The sequence below is a fragment of the Hylobates moloch genome, unplaced genomic scaffold (assembly GCF_009828535.3).
Source record: "Hylobates moloch isolate HMO894 unplaced genomic scaffold, HMol_V3 SCAFFOLD_2, whole genome shotgun sequence".
Classification (NCBI taxonomy): Eukaryota; Metazoa; Chordata; class Mammalia; order Primates; family Hylobatidae; genus Hylobates; species Hylobates moloch.
The window spans coordinates 151,883,100-151,896,790 of NW_026652277.1; the positions used below are offsets into that span (position 1 = coordinate 151,883,100).

The 13,691-nt window shown below is 40.7% G+C and overlaps 1 protein-coding gene across 1 annotated transcript in view; it reads right to left on the minus strand.

Moving 5' to 3' along the window:
• The window catches only part of SGK1 (serum/glucocorticoid regulated kinase 1), a 151,671-nt gene that overhangs the window by 45,788 nt on the left and 92,192 nt on the right, over positions 1 to 13,691 (minus strand). The gene's annotated exons all lie outside the window — the stretch shown is intronic.

Below are 13,691 nucleotides of genomic sequence, written 5' to 3' on the forward strand. Positions count from 1 at the left end.
AAGCTCCAGTTACCTTGTTTCCTTGAGGCTTTTGTGTGAAGCAAATGCCATTCTTACAGATCTCATTTACTTGTGAATGATTCTTTATCACTATTTGTTCAAAAACATCTTCCCCACATTGAAGCTGCTCCTGATGAAGTCAGGGTCTTCAAGAATTCTTGTTCTCTGTGTCGTTATCATACATGTATCACATCATTCTTTATGGTTCTCAAGAACCAAAGCATCCGTAGCAAATTACCCGGAGAGCTCATATAGTACATTTTAAGCACAAGTTTATAGAAATCCTTGAACTATATATACTGCAACTGTTTGCAGGCAATGCTCTATAACTCCTATAGCTTTAGGTACTTTGCAGAAGCGAGAAAATTTATTATCAGATAAAGTCTTGGCCGGGTATGGGGGTTCAAGCCTATAATCCCAGCACTTTGGGAGGCTGAGGCAGGCAGATCTCCTGAGGTCAGGAGTTTGAGACCAGCCTAGCCAACATGGTGAAACCCTGTCTCTCCTAAAAATACAAAATTAGCCGGGTGTGGTGGCGCACACCTGTAATCCTAGCTACTCTGAAGGCTGAGGCCAAAGAATCACTTGAACCTGGGAGGTGGAGGTTGCAATGAGCTGAGATCATGCCATTGCATTCCAGCCTGGGCGACAAGAGCAAAACTGTCTCAAAATAAGTACATAAATAAATATTAAATAAATAAATAAATAAAATGTCCTCATGAAACACCTGTGGCTTAGCAGGAAGTTGGAAACTAAAGAAATGACCAGCACCTGGAGTTTGGCTCCTGGCTGAATCCACATGAGCTCTTTGGTTCTTTCTTTCTCTCCCTGGAATAAGGATTCAAGGAGAATTTCTCCAATAGGATATATGCTATGGGAGTGTGATTGAAGAGGGGCAAAAACGTGATGATATAATAAGAAGAGCAAAATAACAATATGCAATTTTAAAATATTTTATTGTAGAAAACTTAAAGCATACACAACAGTAAACCATATTATAAACCTCTATGTACCTATCATCCAGCTTTAACAATTATCAGTATTTTGCTAATCTTATGTTTACCTATCTTGCCTTATTTTTGGCTGGAATATTTTAAATCAAGTCTCAGACATCATAACAATTATCTATAAGTTATTAAAAATTTTTTTTTTGTAGAGACGGGGTCTCACTTGTTTGCCCCGGCTGGTTTCACACTCCCAGCTTCAAGCAATCCTCCCACCTCGGCCTCCTAAAGTGCTAAGATTAGGTGGGAGCCACCACTCAAGGTTTATAATTTCTTCAGAATGTGTTTCTGACAACTTTTTTTTTGTCTAACCATCATGCCATTATCACAACTAACAATTTCAACAATAATTATGTTTATTAAAATTAAGGCTCACGCCTGTAATCTCAGCACTTTGGGAGGCCGAGGCAGGCAGATCAACTGAGGTCAGGCATTCGAGACCAGCCTAGCCAGCATGGTGAAACCCTGTCTCTACTAAATATACAAAAATTAGCTGGGCATGGTGGCGCATGCCTATAATCCCAGCTACTCAGGAGGCTGAGGCAGGAGAATCCCTTGAACCTGGGAGGCGGAGGTTGCAGTGAGCCACCGCACTCTAGCCTGGGTGACAGAGGGATACTCTGTCTCAAAAAAAAAAATTAATGAAAGTTATTAAAGTTTAGTTATTTAATAAATGACAACATGTACATTCTGAAAAACAGAATGAGTACGTGTAGTATTCTGCAGACAGAATAATTTGAAGAAAATTTGAATTTAAAAGACACCGTTTCAAACTGTAAGCCCCCGAAAAATCAGTGGACCTTGGCTTTACTTGTTTAAATCCTCATGGCTTCTGTTTTGGGTGGGGGGACATCTTTAAAAATTATTTTTCTAACAGAAGTCTATCTTTCAACTTATTTTCTATGAGTCCTAGGAGGTAGAAAGAGATTTTTCTTGTCTGATAGACTTGAAAGTATTGGGTTAGGTAAGTGGAAGATAGATCATATTTAGAAGGTAACTGTTGAATGTTTAATCACTATTGTTTTGACATCTAGAAGTATTGTCACAGGTTACAATTTAAACATCAGAAGATGGGGTATATCAGAATATCACATTTAGGGAGATGTCAGTTGTCCAGAAGTTTTGCAGAGAATCTGGAAAATAAACCTGAGAGTAAGTTTCCTTTCTTTCTTTCTTTCTTTTTCTTTCTTTCTTTCTCTTTCTTTCTTTCTTTTTTCTTTCTTTCTTTCTCTTTTCTTTCTTTCTCTCTTTTCTTTCTTTTTCTTTCTTTCTTCTTTCTTTTTTTTTTTTTTTTTTTTGACAGCTCTATTGCCCAGGCTGGAGTGCAGTGGCTGGCTGGCTACAACCTCCGCCTCCTAGGTTCAAGCGATTCTCGTGCCTCAGCCTCCTGAGTAGCTGGGATTATAGGCGCCTGCCACCATGCCTGGCTAATTTTTGTATTTTTAGTAGAGACAGGGTTTCACCATGTTGGCCAGGCTGGTCTCGAACACCTGACCTCAAGAGATCTGCTCACCTCAGCCTCCTAAAGTGCTGAGATTACAGGCATGAGCCACGGCGCCTGGCCGAGAGTAAGTTATTAATAGTTCTACTGATGTCAGAAATAAGATATCGTCTTAATTCTTTGAATTGCTTCCAGTTAATGGAAAGTTGAATAGTGGTGGAATTGCTAGGGAAAAAAAGCAGTTACGGTCATCTGTCTCCACTCTAGTTCATCCTTATTTAAAGAATGTTACTTCAGGCAGCGAGCACATGTGCACAGTGGCTCATGCCTGTAATCCCAGCACTGTGGGAGGCCGAGGCGGGTGGATCACCTGAGGTCAGGAGTTCCAGACCAGGCTGGCCAAAATGGCAAAACCCTGTCTTTACTAAAAATATAAAAATTAGGTGGGGTGTGGTGGCTCACGCCTGTAATCCCAGCACTTTGGGAGGCTGAGGCAGGTGGATCACCTGAAGCTGGGAGTTCGAGACCATCCTGACCAACATGGAGAAACTACATCTCTACTAAAAATACAAAATTAGCCAGGCTTGGTGGCGCATGTCTGCAATCCCAGCTACTTGGGAGGATGAGGCAGGAGAATCGCTTGAACCCGGGAGGCGGAGGTTGCGGTGAGCCGAGATCGCACCACTGCACTCCAGCCTGGGTGACAGAGCAAGACTCTATCTCAAAAAACAAAAAAAGAACATTTCTTCAACAAAATAAATATATTCACGTATGCATAAATTTTTTAAAACTTTTTTCCTTTTTATAAAAAAATCAGTTTTCTCAGGTTGAAATGTTAAAATCACCTCTGATGACGATAGAGAAGAACTAAAATATAAAATATAGGTTTGTCAGGTTTGCCAAAGATCAAATAGTTGTAGATATGCGGCATCATTTCTGAGGGCTCTGTTCTGTTCCATTGATCTATATCTCTGTTGTGGTACCAGTACCATGCTGTTTTGGTTACTGTAGCCTTGTAGTATAGTTTGAAGTCAGGTAGCGTGATGCCTCCAGCTTTGTTCTTTTGGCTTAGGATTGACTTGGCAATGCGGGCTCTTTTTTGGTTCCATATGAACTTTAAAGTAGTTTTTTCCAATTCTGTGAAGAAAGTCATTGGTAGCTTGATGGGGATGGCATTGAATCTATAAATTACTTTGGGCAGTATGGCCATTTTCACGATATTGATTCTTCCAACCCATGAGCATGGAATGTTCTTCCATTTGTTTGTATCCTCTTTGATTTCATTGAGCAGTGGTTTGTAGTTCTCCTTGAAGAGGTCCTTCACATCCCTTGTAAGTTGGATTCCTAGGTATTTTATTCTCTTTGAAGCAATTGTGAATGGGAGTTCACTCATGATTTGGCTCTCTGTTTGTCTGTGATTGGTGTACAAGAACGCTTGTGATTTTTGTACATTGATTTTGTATCCTGAGACTTTGCTGAAGTTGCTAATCAGCTTAAGGAGATTTTGGGCTAAGACAATGGGATTTTCTAGATATACAATCATGTCATCTGCAAACAGGGACAATTTGACTTCCTCTTTTCCTAATTGAATACCCTTTATTTCCTTCTCCTGCCTGATTGCTCTGGCCAGAACTTCCAGCACTATGTTGAATAGGAGTGGTGAGAGAGGGCATCCCTGTCTTGTGCCAGTTTTCAGAGGGAATGCTTCCAGTTTTTGCCCATTCAGTATGATATTGGCTGTGGGTTTGTTGTATATAGCTCTTATTATTTTGAGATACGTCCCATCAACAACTATTTGATCTTTGACAAACCTGACAAAAACAAGAAATGGGGAAAGGATTCCCTATTTAATAAATGGTGCTGGGAAAACTGGCTAGCCATATGCAGAAAGCTGAAACTGGATCCCTTCCTTACACCTTATACAAAAATTAATTCAAGATGGATTAAAGACTTAAATGTTAGACCTAAAACCATTAAAATCCTACAAGAAAACCTAGGCAATACCATTCAGGCCATAGGCGTGGGCAAGGACTTCATGTCTAAAACACCAAAAGCAATGGCAACAAAAGCCAAAATTGACAAATGGGATCTCATTAAACTAAAGAGCTTCTGCACAGCAAAAGAAACTACCATCAGAGTGAACAGGCAACCTACAGAATGGGAGAAAATTTTTGCAACCTACTCATCTGACAAAGGGCTAATATCCAGAATCTACAATGAACGCAAACAAATTTACAAGAAAAAAACAAACAACCCCATCAAAAAGTGGGCAAAGGACATGAACAGACACTTCTCAAAAGAAGACATTTATGCAGCCAGAAAACACATGAAGAAATGCTCATCATCACTGGCCATCAGAGAAATGCAAATCAAAACCACAGTGAGATACCATCTCACACCAGTTAGAATGGCCATCATTAAAAAATCAGGAAACAACAGGTGCTGGAGAGGATGTGGAGAAATAGGAACACTTTTACACTGTTGGTGGGACTGTAAACTAGTTCAACCATTGTGGAAGTCAGTGTGGCGATTCCTCAGGGATCTAGAACTAGAAATACCATTTGACCCAGCCATCCCATTACTGGGTATATACCCAAAGGAGTATAAATCATGCTGCTATAAAGACACATGCACATGTATGTTTATTGCAGCACTATTCACAATAGCAAAGACTTGGAACCAACCCAAATGTCCAACAACAATAGACTGGATTAAGAAAATGTGGCACATATACACCATGGAATACTATGCAGCCATAAAAAATGATGAGTTCGTGTCCTTTGTAGGGACATGGATGAAACTGGAAAACATCATTCTCAGTAAACTATCGCAAGGACAAAAAACCAAACACCGCATGTTCTCACTCATAGGTGGGAATTGAACAATGAGAACTCATGGACACAGGAAGGGGAACATCACATTCCGGGTACTGTTGTGGGGTGGGGGGTGGGGGGGGGCGGGGACAGCATTAGGAGATATACCTAATGCTAAATGACGAGCTAATGGGTGCAGGAAATCAACATGGCACATGGATACATATGTAACAAACCTGCACATTGTGCACATGTACCCTAAAACCTAAAGTATAATAAAATAAATAAATAAATAAATAAAATATAGGTTTGTCTCTGATTCCTTTTTGGTTTATAATAATTTGCATATGACTTTCCATGGATCACTTCAGCAGTTTGTGCTAAAGTCATTAGTTCTTCCTAAGACACAAAAGAAATTCTCAAAATGCTTGTTTCCTATTAGCCAGGGAAGTTGTTTTTCTCATATCTCAAGTTGCATGACCAAAAGTAGCAAAAATACTTTATCTCTAGGGAAGTGAAAGCTTGCTTCTCAAACTGCTTTAGTGAGGCTTTAGGAAATGGCCCCTGGTTGGTATCATAGGATATAATACCGTCTTGCAAATAGTAATTTTGCATTCAGTTCTTCGTATCTATGAGAAAAAAAGTCCTTTTCCATTGACTCTCTTAGATGGGCTTATCACATTCAACAGTATTTACTGAGCATTTGTTTTAAGAAACTACTACCCTCGTTGCTAACTCATTGCTCCCTAGACGTTGTATTTGGATTGAGGAACAGAACATAGACATCAACAAAACAGATCTGAAACCCAATATCATCTACCTCTAAATGTGAAGTATGCGGTAGAGCTAATGTTTTGTCAGAATTTAAAGAAGGAAGCAATGATATGGGCAAAGTTGTTGAGCAAGGCTTCAGGGAGGAAGTAGAACCTGAACAGGCTTTGAAAAACACTGGCACCATTTAGACTGGCGAGGAGGCGGTAGAAGGGTGTCCTCTCTGGGTGGGACAGCACAAACAAAGGTGTGGGAACAAAACTCAACAAGGCACATTTGGGCAACACTTGGTTGAACAATTCCATGGGAGTGCAAGACTCATGGGTGAAATCATTGGAAGCCACATGGTGGAAAGCTTTAAATGTCAATGTGTCCTTCATGCCATGGAAATTCAGAAGGCTTGGCAGTTTGCAGGAAAGACCAGAGTTGAAGAATACAGGAGCTGAGGGGATCAGGGGGCTGCTATAACAACAGGGAGCTGACAGAGCGTGAACTCAGATGGGGGCTCTGAAAGTGAAAAGGCAGGGATGGGTGTGGAGGGCAGCTAGAAGAATGCTTTGCAAGACTTGAAGAATGACTGAAAACTAGGGAAGATGGGGGAATCCAAAATATTTCATGGCTTTGGAATTTGGTGACCAGGCAGATGGTCACAGAGGGTCAAAGCTGTCCACAAGCTCCAGCAACCAGAGGAAGCACAGCATTCTGTGCTCAGACTAGTGTGGCAGGCCTGCAGAATGCGTGTGGGCCCTTGTTCCTGTGCTTGGCTGAGGGCTTCCTGAGAGCAGTTGCTCCATCTCTGACCCACCGGACCATGACTGCCTTTGGATGCTGGGTGGTGGGCTTCACTCACACAGTCGAGTGGGTTTCTCATGCCTTTGTCCCTGGGCTACAGTCCTCCACTTCACACCACACCCTTCAGGATGGAATGTGGCCACATTATCTCACTACAGCAAACATGCCCATAGTTTGCAAATTTGGTATCATCAACCGCCACGCTCATAAAGATGATGGTTTGGACAAGGATAGCAGGAGTCTGGTCAAGAGATTAATGCAGGGCAGAGATCAGGAGTCTTATCATCTTGATCTCTGCAAGCTAATGATTTATCCTTCTTCAATTGCTTAACATTAATCACATTTATATAACATGAGGCCTAGGAACAATACTTGACCCCTCGAGAGATTGTGATTCCAAACAACTAGTCAGATGTTCCTCCTTTTGTGGTTTTATTTCATTTGCATTGTTTTTTAGTTCGATATTTTTCAATTTGGCCTTTGTAAAACTGGAAATAGCTTAAGGCAATTCACCACCCAACCCACTTCACTTATTTATGTTTCCTGCCTGGCCCAGCAAGCACTTGAATTTAAACTCTGGTCTACACAAGGTCAAGATATTCAGGTCAAATGTCTATTAAATCAAATGTTTTCTATATTCTACACAACTAGTAGAGTTCAGAGGATCAGAGATTTGGGGACCCGAAGGGGGTCTTTTATTACCTCCTCCCTTGCATTATGGTTGAGACAATTGAGGTCTAGAGGGTAAAGTAACTTGTGTTAGGGACCAATTAAGGGCTAGAGTCCATGTCTTGAGTTACATTTTAAGATGTCAGTTGAGAACTGATACTGGTTTCTTAAAACTCAAATTTATCCTCAATCTTGAAATTTATTGTTATTCATTTAATAAATATTTGTGGATAACTTATTATACAATAGGCACAGTGCTAGGAGCCATGGGCATAGGTGTGAACAGACAGACAGATCTTGCCCCCATGGAACTTGTTTTCTTTTCTTTCTTTCTTTTTTTCTTTTTGTTTTTTTTTTGTTTGTTTTTTGTTTTTTGAGAGAGTCTGGCTCTGTTGCCCAGGCTGGAGTGCAGTGGTGTGATCTTGGCTCACTGCAACCTCTGCCTCCCAGGTTCAAGCGATTCTCCTGCCTCAGCCTTCCAAGTAACTGGGATTACAGGCACCCACCACCGCTCCTGGCTAATTTTTGTATTTTTAGTAGAGACAGGGTTTCACCATGTTGGCCAGGCTGGTCTCGAACTTCCAACCTGAAATGATCCACCCACCTCGGCCTCCCAAAGTGCCGGGATTACAGGTGTGAGCCACTGCACCTGGCCGGAACTTGTTTTCTGATGCTGGTAGTTGAGGTGGGTGCTATGGAGGCAATAAGTACTGACACATGAGTAAGGAGTGAGGCGATAAGTGGTAATTTTAGATTCTTTAAGGGAGTCCATCTTACCTAATTTTTTCAATAATATCACCAGAATCAAGGATGGCACATCTGCATTTGCAGTTAAAACACGTAACACGTTTAGGTTACAATGGAACACAGCTTTTCAATGTACCAAAATGGCTGTTTTTTTGTTTTTGTTTTTGAGACAGAGTCTTGCTCTGTCGCCCAGGCTGGAGTGCAGTGGCATGGTCTCAGCTCACTGCAGCCTTGGTCTCCCAGGTTCAAGCAATTCTTGTGCCTTAGCCTCCTGAGTAGCTGAGATTACAGGTGCGTGCCACCATGCCCAGCTAATTTTCTTTTCTTTTTTTTTTTTTTTTTTTTTTTTTTTTTTTTTTTTTTTTTTTTTTTTTTTTTTTTTTTTTTTATTTTGTTTTGCATTTTTAGTAGAGATGGGGTTTCATCATGTTGGCCAGGCTGGTCTTGAACACCTGACCTCAAGTGATCTGCCCGCCTCAGCATCCCAAAGTGCTGAGATTACAGGCGTGAGCCATTGTGCCTGGCCCTAAAATGGCTGTTTTGAGTTGACACAGAGCCATGTCCGAACACCTGTTTCCACTTTACCTATTTAAATTTCCCACCTGGCTCTGCAGGCGTTGGAGTTTTGACCTGAGATTCTATGCCAGGCCAAGATATCTAGATTGTTTGCATTCTATATCAAAACATATAATTGGCCAGGCACGGTATCTCAAGCCTGTAATCCCAGCGCTTTGGGAGGCTGAGGCGGGCAGATTACCTGAGGTTTGGGAGTTCGAGACCAGCCTGACCAACATGGAGAAATCCTGTCTCTACTAAAAATACAAAAATAGCTGCGCGCAGTGGCTCATGCCTGTAATCCCAACTACTCGGGAGGCTGAGGCAGGTGAATCGCTTGAATGAGGGAGGCAGAGGTTGCGGGGAGCTGAAATTGCGTCATTGCACTCCAGCCTGGACAAGATCGAAACTCCATCTCAAAAAAAAAAAGAAAAAAGAAAAACACATATAATTAAATTATTAAGTAAAAATTATTTGTGACATGGTGTTTTGTAGATTTTGCCTGATCCAGAGAAAAGGTAATCAATGCATGTTTATTGACCACATCGTTGATTTGTAGGAGTCAAATTATGTTAAAGTAGCCAAAGTTAATCTATCACAGAATCATAGTATTTTGTGGCTAGAAGATATTTAACAGATGACTTAGTTCAGCTCCCTTATTTAATAGATGGGAAAACAGACTCTGAGGGAGGCCAAGTGGCTTACAGAAGGTTACACAGATAGAAGTTATATATGTTATTTACAGTACATCTAATGTGGTTAAGAGAGATCTCCTTGCATTTATTTTAGAGCGGAGTTGGTAGAAATAGTTAGATATAGCAGTTTAGAGCATGAGCTTTGGTGTCAGACAGACCTAGAGAAAATTTCAGTAAAACTTAAAATTTACTTGACTATGTATGTGCCCCTGGGATATTAGTTCATATCGTTTAGGTGTAGTCTCCTTATTGGAAAAATTGGCAAAGTTAGAGTTAAGTTTAGGGTTAGGGTTAGGGCCTCTAAGTTTTAATAATTGGTTAAAGTTATTATTATCCATTTTGTACCATCAAACATGTCAACGGGAGTATAATGACTTAGATGGAGTCATATACTCCTCTTGGGAGAGATATAATTTTTTGATAGAAACTTGGCCAACATGGCAAAACACCGTCTCTACTAAAAATACAAAAATTAATCGGGCATGGTGGCCCACGCCTGTAGTTTTGGCTACTCGGGAGGCTGAGGCAGGAGAGTCACTCGAACCCGGGAGGCAGAGGCTGCAGTGAGCCGAGATCATGCCACAGCACTCCAGCCTGATCAACAGAGTGAGACTCTGTCTCCAAAAAAAAAAAAGAAAAAGAAAAAAGAAAAAGTTTGCTCTATCAATTGAATAATCTATATGCAAATAATTATGGCAAAAATAAAAAGACTTCTTTCCTGGGATTGTACTCACTGAGCCCTCACCCTGGAATGTTCTTTGCCCAGCCTTCCACACAGTTCTCATCTCTTTCAGGTATCTGCTCAGCTGGCACCTTCTTCTCAGTGAAGCCTTGCTTGACATTTTGTTTAAATGGAAACTTTGTTCCCATTTCCTGCTTTATTTTTCTCTATGACACTTACCTCCTAATAAGTAATTTTCTTATTTGCTTTGTTTATGATATCTTGTAAATTTCATGAATCCTAAATGGGTGCTTGGCACATATAATATATATATATTTTTTTCTTGAGAGGGAGTCTCACTCTCTTGCCAAGGCTGGAGTGCAGAGGCACAATCTGTGCTCACTGCAGCCTCTGACTCTTGGGTTCAAGTAATTCTCATACCTCAGCCTCCTGAGTAGCTGGGATTACAGGTGTGGGCCACCACACCTGGCTAATTTTTGTGCTTGTGTAGAGACAGGGTTTCACCATGTCGGCCAGGTTGGTCTCAATCTCCTGGCCTCAAGTGATCCGCCCAGCTTGGCCTCCCAAAGTGCTAGGATTACAGGTGTGAGCTACCGCGCCCAGCTGGCATTCAATAAATTTTTGTTACTTATCCCTAAATAATAAAAAATGTGAATCATAAATCCCACTCTACTTGAGCTACTAGAACTAAAGGAGGTAATTATTCTGCCAAAATGTTGTTTTAACACATGTGTCTTCATTTCTTCTAGTGCTTTAATCCTCCTGAATTCCTGGTGTTGGGGCAATAACATGCCACGGTGGGGTTACCTCAGAGTGGGGGGTGCCTCTAAATGCCTGAAGGTGAATGAAAGAAGCTATTGCCAACCCAGCAGCAAGGCTGTGACTTCTGACATTGCAATTCAATGCCATTTTTTTCTTTGCATAAAGATGTGGAAACCTGTTTAGGCTGTGGTCTACTACCAAATGTACTCATTAGAAAAAATTTCTTTTTTTTTTTTGAGACGGAGTTTCACTCTTGTTGTCCAGGCTGGAGTGCAATGGAGCAATCTCAGCTCACTGCAACCTCTGCCTCTGAGGTTCAAGCGATTCTCCTGCCTCAGCCTCCCAAGTAGCTGGGATTATAGGAGCCCACCACCGTGCCCGGCTAATTTTTGTACTTTTAGTAGAGATGGGGTTTTGTCATGTTGGCCAGGCTAGTCTCAAACTCCTGACCTCAGGTGATCCACCCGCCTCATCCTCGCAAAGTGCTGGGATTACAGGTGTGAGCCACTGTACCCGGCTTTAGAAAAAATTTCTAATAACTGGCTGTTTTCATCTTTCAGATTATTGTCTATGACTATAACATAGCATCGGGCTGGGAAAAAATAATCTTGAAAACTCTTTTCAAAGATTCAAGTTCTATTCAATACAATATTTGGATTTGTTCAAAAACTATGACCAGGTTTTCTTGCCCTCATCAAAAGCATATTTTGATATGTCTCAATCATAGCTACCCGTTATAATTAGGAACTTAAAAAATGAAATAACAGTGCTAAGTTCCTATCCAAAGGGAGTAGGCAGACTGGGTTATCAATGTATTTTCAAGCTCCCCAGTAATCTCTAATTTGCTTAAACCAACTTCTGCCAAATGAAAGTAATACACATTGAGCAGTGTTTATCCACTGGGTACAGGCAAGAACCCAAATATAGCTATTTTAGGGTCATTGTGCTGTATAAGGATAATATAAGAAATGATTCTTAGGCCTAGGTTAAACAATGAACAAACATCCATTCCTAGGCTGTATGGGGAAAAGAGAAATGTAAATATCTCTCATTGCAAATGACACTATATTCCTTAGTGTTTTTCTCCTTGGACTTACCTCCAAAAAGGTACTTGACATGAGAGGGAAAAAACAGAAATCGGGATTTGGATTTTATGCGAGGTTCTAGGAAAAATGTTCCTATTCTTTCCTATATAGGAACTAAGTCAAATTCAAGGCCAATGGGATTATAATTTGCTTTGTGCTATAATTTGTAATGTTTAACTTTGTTTTAGCAAGAAAGTCTGATACTCAATCTTCCATTAACACTTTAGCCATAGAATCTAGACTGCCACGTGCAATTGTTAACAAACGCATGGTTTCTTTTCTTTGTTATGAATGGAACTAGACATCTCCACTAACACATTTGCTGTTTTTCTCATGCAGCAGGCTAACCGTACAGTATTTAATGGTCTACAGGTCTAAAATATTTCTTATATGCCTTGGCTTCCACAAAAAGTGCTTCTGCTAAACCAGTTAATAATCTGGCCATCCCAAGGGTCCAGAATGTTGAGTTAATTTTTTACGGAGGTTCCCAGATGTGTTGGAAGACTCACTCTTAGCAGACCTTGCCAATATTTTTTTTTAAGATTACATTTGGCTTTTCTTGTATTTGATATGAAACACATGTGAAAAACAATACCTGACAAATACGAAATACATTTTTCTGCATAAGCAAAAACACTATGAATACAGCTTTTACAAAGTTTTGGATGGCAGAGATACAGGATTTTCATTGCAAAACTGGGTTAGCATTTAGGCAAGTTAATCATACATCTCGACAATGATTCTTTATCCAACATCTCTTTGGTATTCAGTGGGCAGGTCATTAGGGCTATGAAGAAATAAGTGGGAGAATGTCCAGGGAATGAAAAACATCTATATAACACGTGGAGAAGTGGATAGATTTACTAAGTATTCAACTTTAAGAGGTGCAGGTTCTGATCCCAGCCAGATCACTTGAGTTCTTAACTTCTGGGAAGTTAAGAATAACAATGTGAGTCTTTGAGTGTTTCAAGAAGATCTTGAATTAGTTGCTTCCCTTTGCAAGCATTTTCCACGGCATTTCCATTTGTTTTCTCTAGGTGATCTGGCAGGGCATCATATGCAGCTTTATTTTTGCCTTTTCGTTCAGTCTTTATTTTCTATTCTATTTATTTTTACAGGGCAATGGGAAATACTGCAATATACCGCAAGTGTCCTTTCTCTTTACCTGAATTGAATTTGTATTTTATTGTTTCTTTTACCAGGTCTAGCCTTAGAAATCTTATAATATGGCCAGGCGCAGTGTCTCATGCCTGTAATCCCAGCACTTTGGCAGGTCGAGGCAGGTGGATCACGAGGTCAGGAGATCGAGACCATCCTGGCTAACATGGTGAAACTCCGTCTCTATAAAAATACAAAAAATTAGCCAGGCGTGGTAGCACATGACTGTAATCCCAGCTACTGGGGGCTGAGGCAGGAGAATTGCTTGAACCTAGGAGGTGGAGGCTGCAGTGAGCCAAGATCGTGACACTGCACTCCAGCCTGGAGACTCCATCTCAAAAAGGAAAGAACGAAAGAAAGAAAGATGAAAGAAAGAAAGAAAAGAAAAGAAAGAAACGCCTGGAACGTGGGAGGCAAAGGCTGCAGTGAGCTGAGATCGGACTCCTGCACTCCAGCCTGGGTGACAGAGCGAGACTCCATCTCAAAAAAAAAAAAAAAAGAAAGAAAGAAAGAGAAA